Here is a 20,707-nt window from a genome sequence, read left to right as displayed (position 1 = left end):
AGGACTAGAAAGACCACAATGACTCATGACGAGATGTAGTAGTACTAGGACTAGAAAGACCACAGTGACACATGACGAGATGTAGTAGTACTATTACTAGAAAGACCACAATGACACATGACGAGATGTAGTAGTACTAGGACTAGAAAGACCACAGTGACACATGACGAGATGTAGTAGTACTAGGACTAGAAAGACCACAATGACACATGACGAGATGTAGTAGTACTAGGACTAGAAAGACCACAATGACTCATGACGAGATGTAGTAGTACTAGGACTAGAAAGACCACAGTGACACATGACGAGATGTAGTAGTACTATTACTAGAAAGACTACAATGACACATGACGAGATGTAGTAGTACTAGGACTAGAAAGACCACAGTGACACATGACGAGATGTAGTAGTACTAGGACTAGAAAGACCACAATGACACATGACGAGATGTAGTAGTACTAGGACTAGAAAGACCACAATGACTCATGACGAGATGTAGTAGTACTAGGACTAGAAAGACCACAGTGACACATGACGAGATGTAGTAGTACTATTACTAGAAAGACCACAATGACACATGACGAGATGTAGTAGTACTAGGACTAGAAAGACCACAGTGACACATGACGAGATGTAGTAGTACTAGGACTAGAAAGACCACAATGACACATGACGAGATGTAGTAGTACTAGGACTAGAAAGACCACAATGACACATGACGAGATGTAGTAGTACTAGGACTAGAAAGACCACAATGACACATGACGAGATGTAGTAGTACTAGGACTAGAAAGACCACAATGACACATGACGAGATGTAGTAGTACTAGGACTAGAACGGCCACAATGACACATGACGAGATGTAGTAGTACTAGGACTAGAAAGACCATAATGACTCATGACGAGATGTAGTAGTACTAGGACTAGAAAGACCACAATGACACATGACGAGATGTAGTAGTAGTAGGACTAGAAAGACCACAATGACACATGACGAGATGTAGTAGTAGTAGGACTAGAAAGACCACAATGACACATGACGAGATGTAGTAGTACTAGGACTAGAAAGACCACAATGACACATGACGAGATGTAGTAGTAGTAGGACTAGAAAGACCATAATGACTCCTGACGAGATGTAGTAGTACTAGGACTAGAAAGACCATAATGACACATGACGAGATGTAGTAGTACTAGGACTAGAAAGACCACAATGACACATGACGAGATGTAGTAGTACTAGGACTAGAACGGCCACAATGACACATGACGAGATGTAGTAGTACTAGGACTAGAAAGACCATAATGACTCATGACGAGATGTAGTAGTACTAGGACTAGAAAGACCACAATGACACATGACGAGATGTAGTAGTAGTAGGACTAGAAAGACCACAATGACACATGACGAGATGTAGTAGTACTAGGACTAGAAAGACCACAATGACACATGACGAGATGTAGTAGTACTAGGACTAGAAAGACCACAATGACACATGACGAGATGTAGTAGTAGTAGGACTAGAAAGACCATAATGACTCCTGACGAGATGTAGTAGTACTAGGTAGCTGCCTTGGATTTAAGCATAAGATTTTGGAAGTTAACCTCCTGTCGTCAAAACCATTTTTGCTGGGTTCTTTTCTGAAAGGAGATTCTGAATTTTTCAGGTGTCATTCGATATTGAAACTTCAATAAAAAAATCTCTTGTGTTAAGCATGTAATCTTTCAAGCCATAAATCTTGGGTGTTTACAAAAATATAGCTATCTAGAACAGTACTTATGTACTCCGATTTGTCTTCTTTGAAGTAATCCAACGTCCACATCAAATTTTATTCCTTTTGTAAAACTTGACTTTAAAATATTTTTAATAAACGTTTGTGTTAGCATTTACGGGTCCATCTGCGATAACAAATTATCTGACCAATTCTGATATGAGCTTGCTGGTCCAGATCCCAGTGTCTCAGAATTGCATTTTAATGTGGCATATATATATATATATATATATATATATATATATATATATATATATATATATATATATATATATATATATATATATAAACATACATATACATATGTATCCGAATAATGTACAATGCTTAACGTTTCAGGTGAGCCACGTGATCCTTTTCTCGTATTTGCAGTAAATGTAGGCTTCGTGGAGAAATCGAGATGGAATGAACTTCATCATTTATTATATCCTTCATTACGTCTACAAGTTGCTTTCCTTCCCAGATACCTGATCATATAAGAAATGGGTGTTGGCAATGCAATAGCTTGAAGAATTACTTGGTATATTGCATATAATTTGGATCTTTTACTTAGCCTTGGTTCCATGTGCTCATGGCACATCGTGCTACATCTATGACTAGATTCTTCACTCGTTGTCTGTTCTAATTATACGGTTCTATTTTTTCTTAACCTAATTGGTCGACAAAAAGTGTATTCTGGGCTAATGAACCAGACTAAGAGATGTGCTTATTCGAAACATGGGCTTCTTGTATGACACGCCTTAAGCAACTTCGGGAGGGTTACTGATTCACTTGGAAATCGTCCAGCAAACCCGTACCGAATGCAAAACCAAAACCCGTACTGAATGCAAACCCGTACTGAATGCAAACCCGTACTGAATTCAAACCCGTACTGAATGCAAACCCGTACTGAATTCAAACCCGTACTGAATGCAGAACCAGTACTGAATTCAAACCCGTACTGAATTCAAACCCGTACTGAATGCAGAACCAGTACTGAATTCAAACCCGTACTGAATGCAAACCCGTACTGAATTCAAACCCGTACTGAATGCAAAACCCGTAACTTACAGAAGAATATGCAAGGTATATATCAGAACACCGTTGAAACTGATGGAATGCAAAATGATCCGAGATTTGAATAACTAGTAAAAAGACCCTTCATCAGAAATGCACCATGACTATATGCAAATTTAATCATTCTTTATGTAATTATTATACTTTCTCAAAGTACCAGCATCTCAAGATATTACATGTAAATATTTGAATTCAGTAGTCTCTGTTTCCATTTTGGTTATTAAGTTAATTACGTTGGTTTAATTAAATCAAAATTCATCGGTCAATACAAAAAGTTTAAAAAGTTAATAAATTCTAAATAAAGTTATGTGAGTTAGACACAACGCTTACTAATTTGCTGATGAACAACCCTTTACTATCTTTATTTGATATGATCTTTATAGACACATGCATTTGCGTTGAAAATATGCTATAAAGTATTTCAAATGTTGTTTGCCACCCACCCTCATCCCCATCCCCCCACAACTCCTCATTCAACAAGAGATCAGCAATTAAAAGGATAATTGTATTTAAACTATTTTCAAGTAAATATAATTACCTAGAGTATAAAGTAAATATAATTACCTAGAGTATAAAGTAAATATATTTACCTAGAGTATAAAGTAAATATATTTACCTAGAATATAAAGTAAATATAATTACCTAGAGTATAAAGTAAATATAATTACCTAGCTTATAAAGTAAATATATTTACCTAGAATATAAAGTAAAGACAATTACCTAGAGTATAAAGTAAATATATTTACCTAGAATATAAAGTAAAGACAATTACCTAAAGTATAAAGTAAATATATTTACCTAGAATATAAAGTAAATATAATTACCTAGAGTATAAAGTAAATATAATTACCAAGGGTATCAAGTAAAGACAATTACCTAGAGTATAAAGTAAACATAATTACCTCGAGTATCACGTAAATATAATTAATTAGAGTATAAAGTAAATATAATTACCTAGAATATCAAGTAAATATAATTACCTAGAATATCAAGTAAATATAATTACCTAGAATATCAAGTAACTCTAATTACCTAGAATATCAAGTAAATATAATTACCTAGAATGTCAAGTAAAGACAATTACCTAGAATCCGAAGCAACTATTTCTTTTTTGTATTGTCTCTTATCAACCTTCCTTTCAATGTAAATGTAAAGCTGACAAACTATATTTTATAAAATTAATTAACGCAATGGTATTTCACTAGTCAAAGTACAAAATAAAACCTAATTTTTTAAATAATGTTTCTTGTGCTGTTTACGACAATAAATACCTGATAACAGAGTTATAAATAGTATGAACGCTGCTTATTTTAATCAAGCGAAACAAAATAAAAATATATAATAAGCTAGTAAACAGACAAATAATAACAAAATCTTTCTTATCAGTGATTACAATTTCATCTTAAACGATGCATGAGAATTTAGATTAGAGTAAAAATATTTTTGTTTTATGAACTAGTGTCAGTCCTTTTTTGTCGAAGTCTCATGACACGCATAAATAGAAAAACGGACATAACACACGCTATTCTTTTCAAGTGATTTCTAATGCAATAAAAGTATTCAGCTACTCTAGTCGTAATCTTTTTTTATCATCTTTAGTCTGGAAAGTTCCTCTAGCAGGGGTTAGCATTTAGTTGCTAATATATTTGTAAATTGTGATCAAAATAAAGTAACCACTCACTGTACGTTAATATTGTTTATTATTTCTTTCTTCTCTTATTTGGTAAATATGTATACATTATAAGACAACGATTAATATAGATAAAGAAAGAAAGGACGAATAAATGAAAGACGGCTGAAAAGGTGGAAAAGGTGAAGTTGAACAAAGCGAGCACCAGAGAATCGTGTCCTGCAAAGTTAATCAACAAAAAGCAGGACTATTGATATCCAGTTGTGTTCTAAGGACCATATTTGTTGAGTAGAAGACACCTACAGTATATACGTTAATACAAGGTCTACCGGACTCAGATCTTCAAATACTGATTGCATCAATTTATATTTTGGACAAAGACATGAATAACTTTCCAGACAAAATTTGCAAAATGCCAATGGAAAATGGATGTTTATGATAAATCTACCACAGCACTTCTTTTGAAATATGGAGGTACAAAGTGAATACTTCTTTTAATTTAAGGAGTTAGAAAGGGAATACTTCTTTTGAATCTAAGAGGTAGAGGGTAAGTACATAAAAGGTCAGATTTTTTAAACTTGTGATTTCGTATGAAGCAAATGACACACATGTATAGACATGTTTACACATCAATACGTACAGTCAGTTTGTTATGCCTTGGCATATCAAGAAAAGAAAGTGGAAACCGAATAAAAGTCAACAACAATTTCTATCACCTGTCATGCTCATCAAGTTGAATGAACTCGGACATATGAAATAGACTATTATTAATTTTCATTTCTTTAAAACAATATTTGTTATCATCATTTTCAGGAGTATCTATCACAACTGTTCTTTATTATACAAAAAGAATAATCCCAAACAAGGATTAACAACGGTCAATTAAATTCAAAACATTTCAGCCATGCTCTTAGTGAGTTGCATTAGTGCAGTTGTTAACGGCCAGAAGCACAACACTAGATACGTTATGGTACGCTAGCTTTTGTTAGCAGCCATCAAAATCTTAACCCTTGTTTTGCTTACTGACTTGAGTAACATCAGTGCGGTGATTCTTAAAGAGTGCATCTTTTTAAACACCGTCATTGTTAGCTAATATGTTGGCAACACCATTACAGTCATATTCTTCTAAATATTCAGGCACTGAAGTAAATGTAATGCTATAGCCAGGCAAAGACTGAAGATTAACATGACTGCGATCTAGGTAGGAACAAAATATTCAGTTTCAGAATACATCCATGCACATGCATCTATTAGCACACATAAACACAAAATTTTTGTTTCCTCTTTTTTCTTCAGCGCTGTCTTTCAATCTGTTCTCACTTGGTTCTTTTCTTTATGTTTGCTTTGTTTAATATACCACTAATCTAAGTAGTTGCCATTCTTTTTTTCAAAAGGGCCAGTAACTAGTCTTGTATACTCAACAGTTCTGTAGAACTCGAGGAAGTGTCTGTTTCATGTTATGAAATGTACATCTGGTTACGTGCTGAGGATTCCCGGAGTGTTGAGAACCTGTCAATCAACTTGAGTGAAAAGTAAAAAGTTTGACTGTGTTTTCGACGGGAATCCAAAACTTGCTTTTTTGTTGTAATTTCCTGGTACTTGATACTCTTCAAGTAAAGAGGTGTTTTAATGGTGAATATGTTTTTCAATATGACATTAATATAAACCACATGATGAAGGGGTAAAATGAGTTACTGCATTATCAAAAACGAAGCTGAACGATGTTACGGAATAAGAACATTAGCAAAAGCTTAGATTCCAAACAGTAGCCATCACTTGTGAGATTTTTGGCAATTCTAATTTTCTTTCATGTAAAAGATTAAAGAGAAGCGCGCGCAGAAACGAAACGTTTCCACCCCATTTGGATTAAAGTTTGCTTTACTGTGGACGAGAGGAATGAGCAAGTCATCGTTTTATCATGTCGCAGGGTAAAAGAATTATTCACTCACGTTCGGGCACACAAAGCGATGAGATAATGATTTATATACAAATATTGAGCAAAACATTTCTCCAGAGGTCAGGTCATTTATCAAAAGTAAATTCAGATCAACAAATGCCTGTCTTCAATGAAAGAGAGATGTTTCAGGAAACGGCATATTGAAGTTACCCTAAATAACAAGTTGCCCCCTCCAACCCCCCAAACTAAACAATCAAACAAAACATTCCTTATCCCCGGTGATCAAAGTGTGTTGCTTGATCAATGCTGAACGTTATCTCAAAAAGGTTGGTCCGCGTTGTCCATTCCAAATGAAGTTCTACGGCTGTGATTACAAGCATACTCAATCCATAATGTTGCCATTAGGTCATCACTGGCATTCAACATGAAAGTTGGCGCTATTTGGATTCAGTGTGTTCTTTGACTCGGAGCATGAAATAAATCGGGGTTATGTAAAACTAATTTTCAAAAATTGTATTGGAGAGTTTGTTGCAGAGTAAACGAAAAAAACAACAAAAGAAGAATAATTAGTGCAGCACGTTTAAATAAATAAATAAATATCACCGATGCAGACGTAACAATTATTTAAGATAGTTTACCTATGAACCAGCCGTCATCTCCGGTGGCCTTTTTGACTAGAGCGTCCGCCTCGGATGCGGGAGGTCGCGGGTTCGAACCCCGGCTGAGTCATACCAAAGACTTATAACAAATGATCCTAACAGCTGCCTCGCTATGCGTTCAGCGTTGAGAGGACAGTGTTAGGACTTGTCTGCCTGGTGTCAAGATAATTTGCCTGGGTGGGACATGTCTGCAGCATGATGCTTCAGTGCTGGACATCACTATAAACGGCCACACTGCAGACATGGTGGCGATATGACTTAAACATTGTTAAAGTTACGTTAAAAATCCAAAACACACACACACACACACACAAACACACACACAGATACACACACACTTTAAACTGCCATACTGCAGACATCGTAGCGATATGACAGAAAAATTGTTAAAGCTACGTTCAAAATCCAAATCACACACACATAAACACACACACGTATACACACATGTACTCTCTCTCTCTCTCTCTCTCTCTCTCTCTCTCTCTTTGAACCAGCGAAAACATGTATAGACATATAAATATCATTTTATTATCTTTGATAGAAAATTTTTATGTCTTATTTTTCTACCTTGCACTATGGGCACATTTTTGGGAGATGGGTGGGTGGTGGCATGCGGTTGTGGGTTAATGATGCAAATTTGCTTAAGTTACGAGATATTGTTTTTCGTTTGTATTAAAATGTATGTCTGACAACTTTTAAATCGATGGATAATGGAAATAAAAATGAACTCTTTTATTTAAGTTTATTTCAATGACTGCATCAGTCTTTTTGAAGTTAGTAACATATTTAGTTTATAACTTAGTCATTTATAGGTTTTCAATGTTATCGAAATAATACTTAAAAATGAATTATTCACGTCTAATTTTATTCCAAATATGTAGAAAAACTACTTCTTATATTCAATTCTATCATATTATTCATCAACTTAGTGCTCGTAGCTTTTCTAGCAAATTGAACTGATGATTTAAAATGTAAGCATTTACAGTTCTTAGTTTATATTAAGATAAATAACAAACTATAAAGAGATTATATTTGGAGAATAGGACGATCGTATCTTATTTTTTGGGATTTGTTAGTAGTTAGGAGTCAAGAAAAGCGCGTCCTTAGAAATGTAATAGATTCAAGATCTCAAAATCCTCTTATATCCTGATACACATATCGCAAGTATTACACGATAGCCATTCGAACAGATTGTATAAAAAGATTTAGATGGAATTTTCTTTTTTAATAGGAGATACAATATGGGGATTTACTTTCAATGCAATACATATTTTCTGATTTCCATTAATCTCTAGCATACAAATAATCCCATTTTACTGACCAGTTAGAGTGTTTCAGGAATTGTGTTGTGGGGATATACTCTCTATGAGCTTTTTACAAATGCTGTTGTGTATTGAACAGAGACATGGACTGATCAAAGCGTGAGTTTGCCTTAATCCAATCAAAGACTCCGGGACCATAGAAGCTTTGTATTGTAATTTTCAAAGAACAAGCTTTGATTCTGTACACATCAGATCGCAAGCAAAAAATTAGATAAAAAATAAAAGCAGCGAAGTGTTAAAGAAATAGAGACGAATATGCCGCCTGATTTAGCTGATGAAGAAAGAGCCGAATATTAGAATTGAAAATCTGACAGCATCAAGATTAATGACCTATGAGCCTTATTGGCTACAAAACTTCCAAAGGAATATCTGTTAATTAACTTATTTCTGTCACAAATACACAGTTTGCCGGTTGCACAATGTTGCCCCGGTGTCAGTTTCAGAACTTTTCGCTACACTAAAATTTACTCCACTAATCAGTGACGGAAGGAATCTCCGCTTTTCTCCCAATAGGGAATGAAATCGACAACTGGGCAACTTGAAATTGACAACAACCAATTTTCTTTCCTCCCGAGATGTTGATTAAAGAAAAAGTTGATAGGAGCGAATTCTAGTCAAAATTAAAATAGAAAAGAAATACGCGATGCCTTGAAAAGAGTGCCCAACATTTTTCCTCTTACCTCGCTTGCTCACTGTTGAAAACGCAAATTAAAAAGTCAAAAGAAAATGATTAATGGTCTTTCTATCCTTCATGGAGAAAACTATTGTTTAGTTTTCTTTCGTATAATTCCTTATAATTTTGTGTGATCCTTTGTTTATTGCTGGAGAAAATAGGATTTCTAAACAATGATTTTCAGAAACAAAATGAGAAAGGCACATTCATTCTCTCCTTTCCTCTTAGCGTGGTAACAAAACATAATGTAATTACTATATGTATGTATGTATGTATGTATGTATGTATAAGGCACATTCATTTCTCCTTTCCTCTTAGCGTGGAAACAAAAACATAACGTAATTACTAGAACAAATTTCACTTCTAACAATATTTAGTGGTGAAATTTTGCCCCTAAATTATATATATATATATATATATATATATATATATATATATATATATATATATATATATATATATATATAATTTCTTGTAACATATGCCACCTTCCTAAATACATGTTTGAAAAACTATGTAACAAGCACGAAATATAATTCTAGGATAAACACGCTGACTCTAATTCTCATAGAGTATGATAGATAAAGATAGATAATTATGTAGAATATGGATAATATTATTGATTCTCTGCATAAAGTTATTAAACGGTATGTGTTTTACATTACCATGGACGCATGAAGGTAAATAGGCATTTCTCAAATTATCATACATGGGCATTTATCGGAAGAGTGAAATTATGTATCTGCACGAAAAGAGCATATATATTTACTTATATTTCTTCACACCACATTATCGATCTAAGCATTTTGGGTGGGGTTTGTAATAGTTACAATATATTTACAAAAGATATGTACAGCTCCAATGTCATTTGCCTTGTATGTAAAACCCAAACCTCTGACCCATAATTCAAACCAGGACGTATTTTAGTATTAAATATTTGGAATAGACGGTTAAAGGGTTTTGTTTAGACAACTTATCAAACGATTAAGTCAAATATTCAAACTACAAAGTGTCTCTGGAGAATGCATTTCCTCGACACATATAAAACGAGATTTCAGATGAGAAAACACAACCAAACTATTTAAAACACTACACCAATCACCAAAGTATTTATAACACTATACCAGTTAATCACGAAAATATTTATAACACTATACCAGTCAATCACGAAAATATTTATAACACTATACCAGTCAATCACCAAAATATTTATAACACTATACCAGTGAATCACGAAAATATTTATAACACTATACCAGTCAATCACGAAAATATTTATAACACTATACCAGTGAATCACGAAAATATTTATAACACTATACCAGTCAATCACGAAAATATTTATAACACTATACCAGTCAATCACCAAAATATTTATAACACTATACCAGTCAATCACCAAAATACCAACTTTCATATCCTCTTAAATATCCCTCTCTTCAAAAAACTGCAATTTGAGTTGGGTTTGTTTTTCTTTCAAGTTTATTCAATCTTTCCATATATTCTTTTAGTTCATTTAGAATTTTTGGAAGTTGAAACAGTTTCGGCAAATGCAACCAATTCCTCTGCATATACAGTGCAAATAGCTGATTAAATTCTAATGTAACACCGTTGTCAATTTCAGAAATGTTTGTCTTTAAACCAGAAAAATAAAATACGTGATTAAAAAATCCTTTGCCTCACCCAGCCGGCCAAATAAATATTTATCTCACGAGATTTGGCTTATTCACACAAGCTTTGGCCCTTGCATACATGGATTTCAGTATTTTAAACATTATATCTCTAACATATACTAATTTATGTTAAGTTAGCTACAGTCATAACAAACACTTTCTCATAATAAAAAAGATAAATAAAGCATAAAACATACCTCTTTATTATCAGTATTATCATTATTATTATTATTATTGTTGTTGTTGTTGTTGTTGTTATTGATTAATTAATTAATTAATTAATTAATTAATTAATTAATTAATTAATTAATTAATTAATTAATTAATTAATTTTTAAAGAGTACCAAGGTCGTATGTTGACCAAATCAAAAAATGTTCGTATATATTAATCATTCTGAGCTACTTTCACTGTCTGTGCTGATTCGCAAATACTCTCTATGACAGAATATATATAGTGGTAGTGGGATATAATAATAATAATAATAATAATAATAATAATAATAATAATAATAATGATAATAATAATAGTTATCAATTACCTATTTCTAAGCACATTTTTAATAGTGACTCATTATAATTAACTGGCATTACTCTGGTGCCAAGATAATTAAAGGTTTAGAATAAATTAATTGCAAATGACCTTTTTATTTCCTAAAAATTCCTATCAACTTTTCAAAATGGGCAAGCTTTTGTAGATCTTTCTTCAGAAATTTATGACACTGGAATTTCCTATAATATGACATAAAGCAGTGAAATGTGTAGATAATAGAAGAAATTTGATTTATTTTTTTAACAATTTCAATTTTAGTCTAATTAACCAATTAAATATTTTCATGGTAACATTTATTCTAAATAAATATTTTCATACACAAAGTTAACTTACATGTTTTCATTTTTGTAGCATTAACGCACTTTAAGAGTTTCCCATTACTGTTTGACTTGATCAGGTGGAATAGATTGGTTTAGTTTTCTACTACCCTTAGTTTACTGAGATTGCGTGATCATGTGAAAAAACTATTCCGAATCGTCAAACTGATCACAGTGGGTACAATTCATAAATCTCTGATTAGTGACTAGAACAGATTAATAACTAAATGAAAAGTAATATAAAATTATATTTCTTTTTGAAACGTTGGACATTAAATACTACTATCTCATTAATCAATTTTATAAGGTGTGTGATATTGGTAGCAAACTGAAAAAAGAATACCCATCATTTGGCTCCGTGTTTATTTAATGCGTATTTAGTGAAGAAAAGAGAGAAATAAAAAAAATATGCGATTTTTTCTCTCTCTGTTTTCAGATATGAATAAACCTTCCATACGTGTACTGTTTGTGGACTTCTTTAAGTCCGTCTCAGCAGACATGGTTGGTTGGAAACTTTAAGTCCGTCCCAGCAGACATGGTTGGTTGGAAACTCTAAGTCCGTCCAAGCATATTTGGCTGATTGGAAACTTTAGAGATGACGCCTCAGAAATAGGTCTACAGTACCTATAGGCTTTGTATTTTATTTAATGGATGTAAAACCTTTCAATTTTGAAATAAAGTCTTATTTTTGAAGTTAATTTAATTGGTCCAGATTATTCATCCTGGTTAATTTTTTGTTTTGCGTTGAATTTGAAATTGAACTCTGCTTTGCATTTTCTTTTCAAATTTGTAAAATGTATAATTTCTGTTGAGATTGATTTGTTGCTTACATTTTCTTGCATCTAAGTCCCTTTGCTAGGGTTTCTAGGTCAGTACTCCCTTCACTTCTTGTATTTCCCTTTGGTCTGGTTTTCTAGCCTTTCCTCCATAGATCAGCTGCTAATCCTGGAGTGAATAACCCATAGAGGTCTAAAACTTTAGCAAACTTACATTTTAACTTATTTCACATATTCCCAAATATTTTCCTGTTACAACAACGATTCTATGAAGATATATGCGTAATGAAATATTACAGGGCCAGCTGTGAAGATTAGAGTGTTTGAAACAAATCATTCCGTTAGAGAATACGAATTAAATGATACTGGTTTCAAAAAATATAATTATCCTGTATGCATTTCTTAAATGGTTTCAATACAGAATTTTAGCACTGCAACTATATAGCTAGTTAAAAACACAGCAGTAAGAACAACAACATACACTTTTGTAGAGAATAAGAGTGTGTATGTTTGATTTATCTTCTCTTCATTATATTAAGTAATCAAATAATTTTTTGCTTGTTTTAATGGTGGGTTGAATTTTTTTATACCTTAATAATTGTCGGACCCTTACAAGTCCTATTTTGAGTAATTTCGTTTCAAGGAACTATTTTATAGAAGTGACCCATGATTGCGACAGATCTTGTCAGATTTCCATATTTCACTAAAACTCCTGATAAGATAAGTCAAGAGGAAAGCGGACAATTACTTTTTTTTTCCTGCAATCTTTGCTCCGTTTCATCTTGATAACGGCTGGCGCAGAACCGCGTCCTATTCAAAGCCCCCCAAATTCTCGGCCAATCAAATCCCCGCCACGGCGGGCGCCATTGTACTTTTAAGTTTCTAGTTTTCTTTGGAAGTGATAAATGACTTTTGGGGCAAGGATTTCTTGGAATGTAATTTGTCATCCACGGAAAAATTCGACAGCTTCAACAAGATGGTTGGTTTGGATTTAAAAATGAAACAATAGGATTAGAGTAGACTGAATTTGAAATCGTCCTATCTCATTATTTTGAAACATGACATGCATCAACGTCTAAAAGACAGATCTGTGCTTAATTTCTATTCCACATCTGCTAATTTTACACATTATACAATGATTTAAATATCATGGTCTAAGAACGTAGAGCAGTATTAACAAACATTATGTTAACATCACATGTGGAAATGGTTCTTTTGGAAGAGGTTCGTGTCAAAGAGAGATGAAGTGTAAAGAAAAACAGAATAACTGAGCAATACATGATTTTGCACAACAAACTATCTGGAATCATGGAATAAAAATGGGATAGACATGGTTTCTCGATTTTACAATCTACATTCTTAGCATTTAGATGTTACGCAAAGTTGTTTATCGAAAAAAGTACATGAAAATAAAGAATGTACAGCCTCTATAATGTCTTCCCTTATGAAACTAATATAAAATATATATTGCAATATGCATTTATACATATATAAAATATAAGAAGTCGCTAACAAATTCCGTCCACTGAAATGTTCTATCGTTAACTGTTTGCATTTCCTGTGATATCTGTGGTGATTAATTTCCCTTCAGTTATTTGCATTCATTCAATATTATCGTTTGTTTTGATATCAGTTATGAATTCTTACATGTATTTTTATATACAATACTGACGATACACACATTTTCAGTCTACAGTTTATTCAATTTAGTAAATTTGTAAGCGACTTTTATATATTTTTCAAAATTATACATTCTTAAATGAGTTTTTTATATATAAATATTTTGCAAAACATTATCTGTAGTTTTTACAAAATCTGTATTAAAATTGTAGGCCCGTTAGTATTCGTTTACACATACCGTTATTTTCAAAATAAATAACCCTGCTAGACAGTCATTAGTTAAAATAGCAAAATACATCGGGTGAATGCAAAGTTTCATTTATTTGGCAATTTGCATCATTATAAACTTAACCTTGTTGTTGTCGTGTCACTGTCATTGCCTTCCCAGTTTCAAATACGTCTACACAGAATATACCGTCATCTTCTTCATAGATTTGGCGTACTTTGATAACAATGCAAAAAAAATTAATATATATTTAATAATAATAATAATAATAATAATAATAATAATAGTTTGTTGCTTGTTTGGCTAATCAAAATGAAAGAAGTGCCTCAGTTTAAAACTTTCAGAACCCTGTTGCATTGTTCATATGTGTCTGAAAGTAACCCTAATTTTTCTTACTAACTTTAATTGTAAATTCACCAAACACTCCTTTTTGACCAGAAAGAAAACGTCCTGATTGTTTTTCTTAATGAAAAAGGTATTGAGGAATAGTGTGTTTTTCTTAATGAAAAAGGAATTGAGGAATACTGTGTTTTTGTTAATGAAAAAGGAATTGAGGAATACTGTTTTTGTTAATGAAAAATGAATTGAGGAATACTGTGTTTTTGTTAATTAAAAAGGAATTGAGGAATACTGTGTTTTTCGTTGAGTTTCCTAATAGAAAGCTATAGCTTAACCTTTATACACATATAACATGCACATACGTGTATTAAAATATGTGTATATTAGATTGTGTAAACTCAAGTGTAGATTCTCTCTAACTTCCAGATTTTTATATCAAATGTATAACTGAGCATTAACGTAATTGTTAATTAGTCTAATAGTCCACCTATATTTTATAACTAACCGATGGTAGTCTTTTTGGAAGATGATTCTCGAACAAAGGGCGTGTTTACATACGAGATTCGTGTTGATAGATGGTTAATAATTAATCTTTGATTTCGTCATTACAAAATGCCAGAGCGAGAACGCACCACTCATGATAAAAAAAATTCAGCATTTCTTCCTAGCACGCATCGAGGAAATGTTATTGATTTGCAGTCTGGCACTGCAAATATTGTAGTAAAGATATTTGTCATTAATATCAAGGAATTAGCAACATACTGTATGCTTTTCGTGCCGGCAAGAGGAGAGTCTTTTGCAACCCGGCTAGAGTGGTTTCACAATAAGAAGGAATGAACAATTATTTCGTTTCTGATTGGCTAATACATTTCCACAAATATCTATATTTTCTCAATACAAAGTATTAAATGTTGTTCTCTAGTATTCTTTCAAAACATGACAGGCACATAGTTCTCACCTCTCAAAGGTAATTGAAAGGCTGTGTTTGATATAGATCCAAGGGCTATTAAATATACATGATTTATTCCAAATTTTCCTGCGCAACCGGCGAGTGGTCCGTAACCTTATTAGTACATTAAAAGTGCCGCACTACAATAGATGATTGACAGGTAAATATTAGCTTAAAATACGTCCTTAAAATCACAGGTTTCAAGCCGATAAAATCACAAATGGCTACTTCGTAACTGGTCCCGAAAATGGAATAAGTATAGAGGGCGAGACTAAGTGTGTTTTCACAGTCCAGAGGGGGTGTTGTCAGTTACAGAGATAAACACCTTATAAAAACACCACTACTCCATCAGTGGATCGGTTGAAGTACATACTGGAAGCGCAAGCAGCAACATCAAAGGATAAAGGACAGGTGTAAATTTCAGGTGTGAAAGAATCAGAATTTAACGTTAAAGCAGAATACATTAATACAAGATCAAGGAGTTAAGCCTTCTTTTACTCAAAGCCACACTTACATAAAAATCAGCTGTATCATTGTACAATTTAAATTTTCAAAAATATATGTTGAACATTCGGTCGATTAATCGATTTGTGTGTGTGTGTGTGTGTGTGTGTGAGAGAGAGAGAGAGAGAGAGAGAGAGAGAGGGAGGGAGAAGGGGGTAAATTAAAAACATGTATATAATATGTTTATAATAATAATAATAATAATAATAATAACAATAATTATACTAGCAGTAGTAGTATTGAATAATACAAATTTGGATATGTCAAAATATCAATGTTTCACAGCAAGACATTGAATATCATGGAAAATATATTACATGAAGTTTGTAAATAAAAATATTCAGGATGTTGTTTTATAGATTTCTTGCACTTTAACTACGTTAGTATGTGTATACTGGTTTTATCGTTTTAATGTTTGCCAGATTGTAAGTTGTTACGTGTGTTACACCGCATATAACAAATTGAAATGTAGTTTGGGTTTTTGTAATAATAATAATAATAATAATAATAACGTAATAGTTTTCTATTATCTTTTAGAAATAAAAAGAAGTCAAATTATTTTGCATTCTCGTTATCTTGCAGACTGAACATAATGTCAGTTTGATGGCACGTAGGCATTCGTTGCTTGTTGTCCAGACGTTATTGATCGTATATAAATAGTTCACCAATAGGAGAAGCTCTCTCAATAACAGCGAATAATGTGAAATTTTCCACATAATGATAGCAATAAAATTAGGTTTTGTAACCACCTTAAAACAAAGATTTTCACCATCAATATGTGATCTATCTGCTCCCATCAGCAACAAAACGTCCATTAAGTTCATTAACCTAGCGGCTTTTGAACAGAACTATGAATCAAATGATATATAGAAAATAAATTACCTTTACCGCCTCAGGACGAATCGGCTCCCTTGTTGTCTTACGAATGCAGGAAGCCAATTCCGATTGAAATATGTAGCTGAGCAGGAACGTATGACAGGTCACGTGATATCTCTTGGATGTCCAGATTTAAAACTAATGACGATACGTATAAGTGGTACTTGTACCTGTTTCATTGCTAATAAAGTTATTTATTTATTTATTTCAAGAAAATAAAAATAAATATTTACACAATTACCTATAATCATTGATGTAGCTGTGGATCACAAAGGTCAGAATAATCTTATTAACGCAGTCTGTGACAAGACGTTTGTAGCTGTAAAGAAACGAAAAATAAATACTATTTACTTTGTTAAATTAATATGCTTTATAAAATGTCAAAAATTAAAATATTTATGAAAAATATACCCACAGTTTATATATGGTGACAAATCTTAAACTCTTGTACCCATTTATATAATATGGTCAAAGTAAAAAATTAACATAAAATAAAAACAAAATCAATGACAGCTATCATAAGGTGGATCAGACAAATAAAAAATGACCAAAATATATTTGTATGAAGTCAGACTTATGTCGCATTCAACATTCTTTTATTTACAGTGATACAGAAGCTGAGAGAGAGAGAGTGAGAGAGACAGACAGACAGACATACAGACAGACAGATATTTCGGACAGACACGACAAAATAGGGTGAAACGGTAATATAAATAACTATTCTGAGTTTACTTTAAAACATACTTTTTGAATATAAATTCTATAAATATACATCATCTCTATATATGCACTTAATCTCTATATATGAATTTAATCTTTGTAAATGTACTTAATACATATACATGTACTTAATCGCTATAAATTTACTTAATCTTTAAACATGTACACTCTCTAGACACGTATTTAATGTCTATACATGTACTTAATCTATATAAGTGTACTTAATCTCTATAAGAGTACTTATCACTTTAAATGTACTTAACATCTATATATGTACATAATCTCTATATTTAATGTATATACGTGCACTTAATCTCTATAAATGTACTTTTCACTTTAAATGTATTTAATCTTTATACATGTACATAATCTTTGGAAATGTACTTAACATCTATACGTTTACTTAATCTCTATAAACGTACTTAATCTCTATAAATCTATTTAATATATATACATGTACTTAATCTCTATAAGTGTACTTATTCACTTTAAATGTATTTAATCTCTATACATGTACTGAATCTTTATAAATGTACTTAACATCTACACATGTACTTAATCTATATACATTTACTTAATCTCTATACATATACTTAATGTCTCTAAACATACTTAATTTTTATAAATATACTTAATCTCTATACATGCACTTAATCTCTCTTAAATATACTTATTCTCTATAAATGTATATATACATGTACTTAACTTCTATATATTTACTCAATCTGCATCAAAGTACTTAAACTTTAAACATGTACTTAATGTCTTTACGTGTACTTAATGTCTTTACGTGTACTTAATATCTTTACGTGTACTTAATCACTTTACATGTACTTAATGTCTTTACGTGTACTTAATGTCTTTACGTGTACTTAATGTCTTTACGTGTACTTAATCACTTTACGTGTACTTAATGTCTTTACGTGTACTTAATGTCTTTACGTGTACTTAATGTCTTTACGTGTACTTAATCTCTATAATTGTACTTAATCACTTTAAATGTACATACTCTATATACATGTACTTAATCTTTGTAGCTTCTATAAATGTTCTTTATCTCTATACATGTATTTAATATCTCTACATCTTTTTAATCCAATCAGTACACTCACATTTTGTGTTGTTAGCAACTCATACAATTCGTAGATAGAGGAGTTTGGCGGCTTGTCTGTAAATATGTATACATAATCTTGATCAGTCAAATTTTCATATTAAAATAAATGTAAATAAACAATCAATCAATTGCTTTCTTCATCGTAAGACAGCTATTATGTTCATATAAATATTTTTTGAAGAGCTCTAAATTACTTGAAATGAGTATAGGACAAACATATGTCTGTCTGGTAATGGGACAGTCATTACTCAATTAATGAGAGGGCGCTAGTTGAAGATTCTTACTGATACATCAATCATACCATTAAAAAACATGACAGTTATCATTGATATAATTCTGGTTTTTCTTGTGCAGATGCAAACATATACTGGACGATGGCAGAAAAGGAGGTAAATTAATATGGATAAAGTGAGCATGTTGTGAAATATTTCTCAGTTGACATCTTGTACATAATATAACTTTTCGGGGCATTATGTAATATTTTTATTTTCTTACCGAAACATTTTCATTTGTATTGACGCCACAGGAACAGATAAATATATTTGTTTTGTTTTTCCTTTAATTCATCTTAACTTAATATTATTTTCCGTTTAGAACTTTGTGTGGCTATCTCTGTTTACCCTGTATGTTTGCTTTTCTCAGGAAAGTGAATGTTTTGATTTATTTGCTTGTTTCTCAATGGAAATCTTGTACTTTGATGAATTGCAAACGTGGAGTTTATCTTTCATTTTCCTTCAAGATCGTCTTCTATAGATTTTTAATACGTTGGTTTGGTCTGATAGACACGTGACTTGCTTTTATTATACTGCGCATTCTATTTTACTCTGAATAATACAGTTTTAGAATAATACATTTTCGCAAAAGAAGTAAACGAATCATAGAGTTGCCGACATAAACAGGTCGCTTTTATCTCGTCCAATACAGGTATACTAATCGCAATTTTGCAAACAAAATTATAATTTCTGTTAAAGAGTCTACATCATCGAATTTGCGCCAGCAAGAACCTTGCTATCGTTAAATAAACTGGAAGTCCAAATATCCACCTATGAGACAAACTGGTAGCTGAACTAAATATAGTGAGACAAAATGGTATCCAAAGTTCAACCAAATAAGACAAACTGGTAGCCCATTTATCCATATATCCACCTATGGTAGCCCAATTCCTCCCAATGAGACAAACTGGTAGCCAAAGTTCCACTTGATTCTAATTTGGAATTGATTCGATTTAATTTCTGTTAATTTTGATACTTACTATAACTAATATATATATATATATATATATATATATATATATATATATATATATATATATATATATATATATATATATATATATATATATATATATATATATATATATATATATATATATATATTTCTTCATTATTTTCTGTGTTCCTATGGTAATGAATCTGACGCGGTAGGATTTTGCTCAATGTTTTATGATATAAACACACGCAGCACTGATATACATAATTTGCATTTGAATGTATACACACATAAACACACAACATTTTGCGATAAAAACTAAAATGCTATGAACTACCATGAATCTGTAAGTCTGTAGTAAAGAATTCGCTTCTTAATTGAAAGCTGTACGGTTGTTACAATTCCATCACAAATTAATGATTAAGAAAAGTAAAATCTCTATACAACTATAGCACCAAATTTTGAACCATTATTTAGTAAATACACCATAATTATAAACCAATGGGACTATTTTAATAAATGCACCAAAGTCTGACTCATTATGGTGATATTTGACAAAAATATTTGAAAAAAAAATAAACCAAATTATGAACCATTAGGGCTATTTTACTAAATACACTAAATTCTGAATCATTATGCTTTATTTTAGTAAATAAACCAAATTATGAACCATTGCTACGCAATTTTATTAAATATACCTTATATCTGTGGAGAAAATGTAGCAGACTTCGATCTATTTTACTCAGTTTATAAATACTTATCGTGTACTACTTCTGCTTATTATAATTATTTCACACTTTCTATTTTTTTTATAGAATTTCTT

General features: G+C 31.8%; 1 long non-coding RNA gene across 1 annotated transcript in view; it reads right to left on the bottom strand.

Moving 5' to 3' along the window:
• Window positions 1-19,889, bottom strand: part of LOC149791921 (uncharacterized) — a 73,988-nt gene extending 54,099 nt beyond the window's left edge. The window contains exons 1-4 of the long non-coding RNA XR_016423231.1: window positions 18,674-19,889; window positions 17,083-17,160; window positions 14,300-14,389; window positions 12,382-12,496 (exon numbers count right to left, since the gene is read on the bottom strand). This is a non-coding gene — a long non-coding RNA (uncharacterized LOC149791921). The remainder of the gene's footprint in view (window positions 1-12,381; window positions 12,497-14,299; window positions 14,390-17,082; window positions 17,161-18,673) is intronic.
• Window positions 19,890-20,707: the final 818 nt, after the last annotated feature.

The sequence above is a fragment of the Sinohyriopsis cumingii genome, chromosome 9 (genome assembly GCF_028554795.1).
Source record: "Sinohyriopsis cumingii isolate HCF-2022 chromosome 9, ASM2855479v2, whole genome shotgun sequence".
NCBI classification, from domain to species: Eukaryota; Metazoa; Mollusca; class Bivalvia; order Unionida; family Unionidae; genus Sinohyriopsis; species Sinohyriopsis cumingii.
This window is presented reverse-complemented; position numbering and strand designations above follow the sequence as displayed.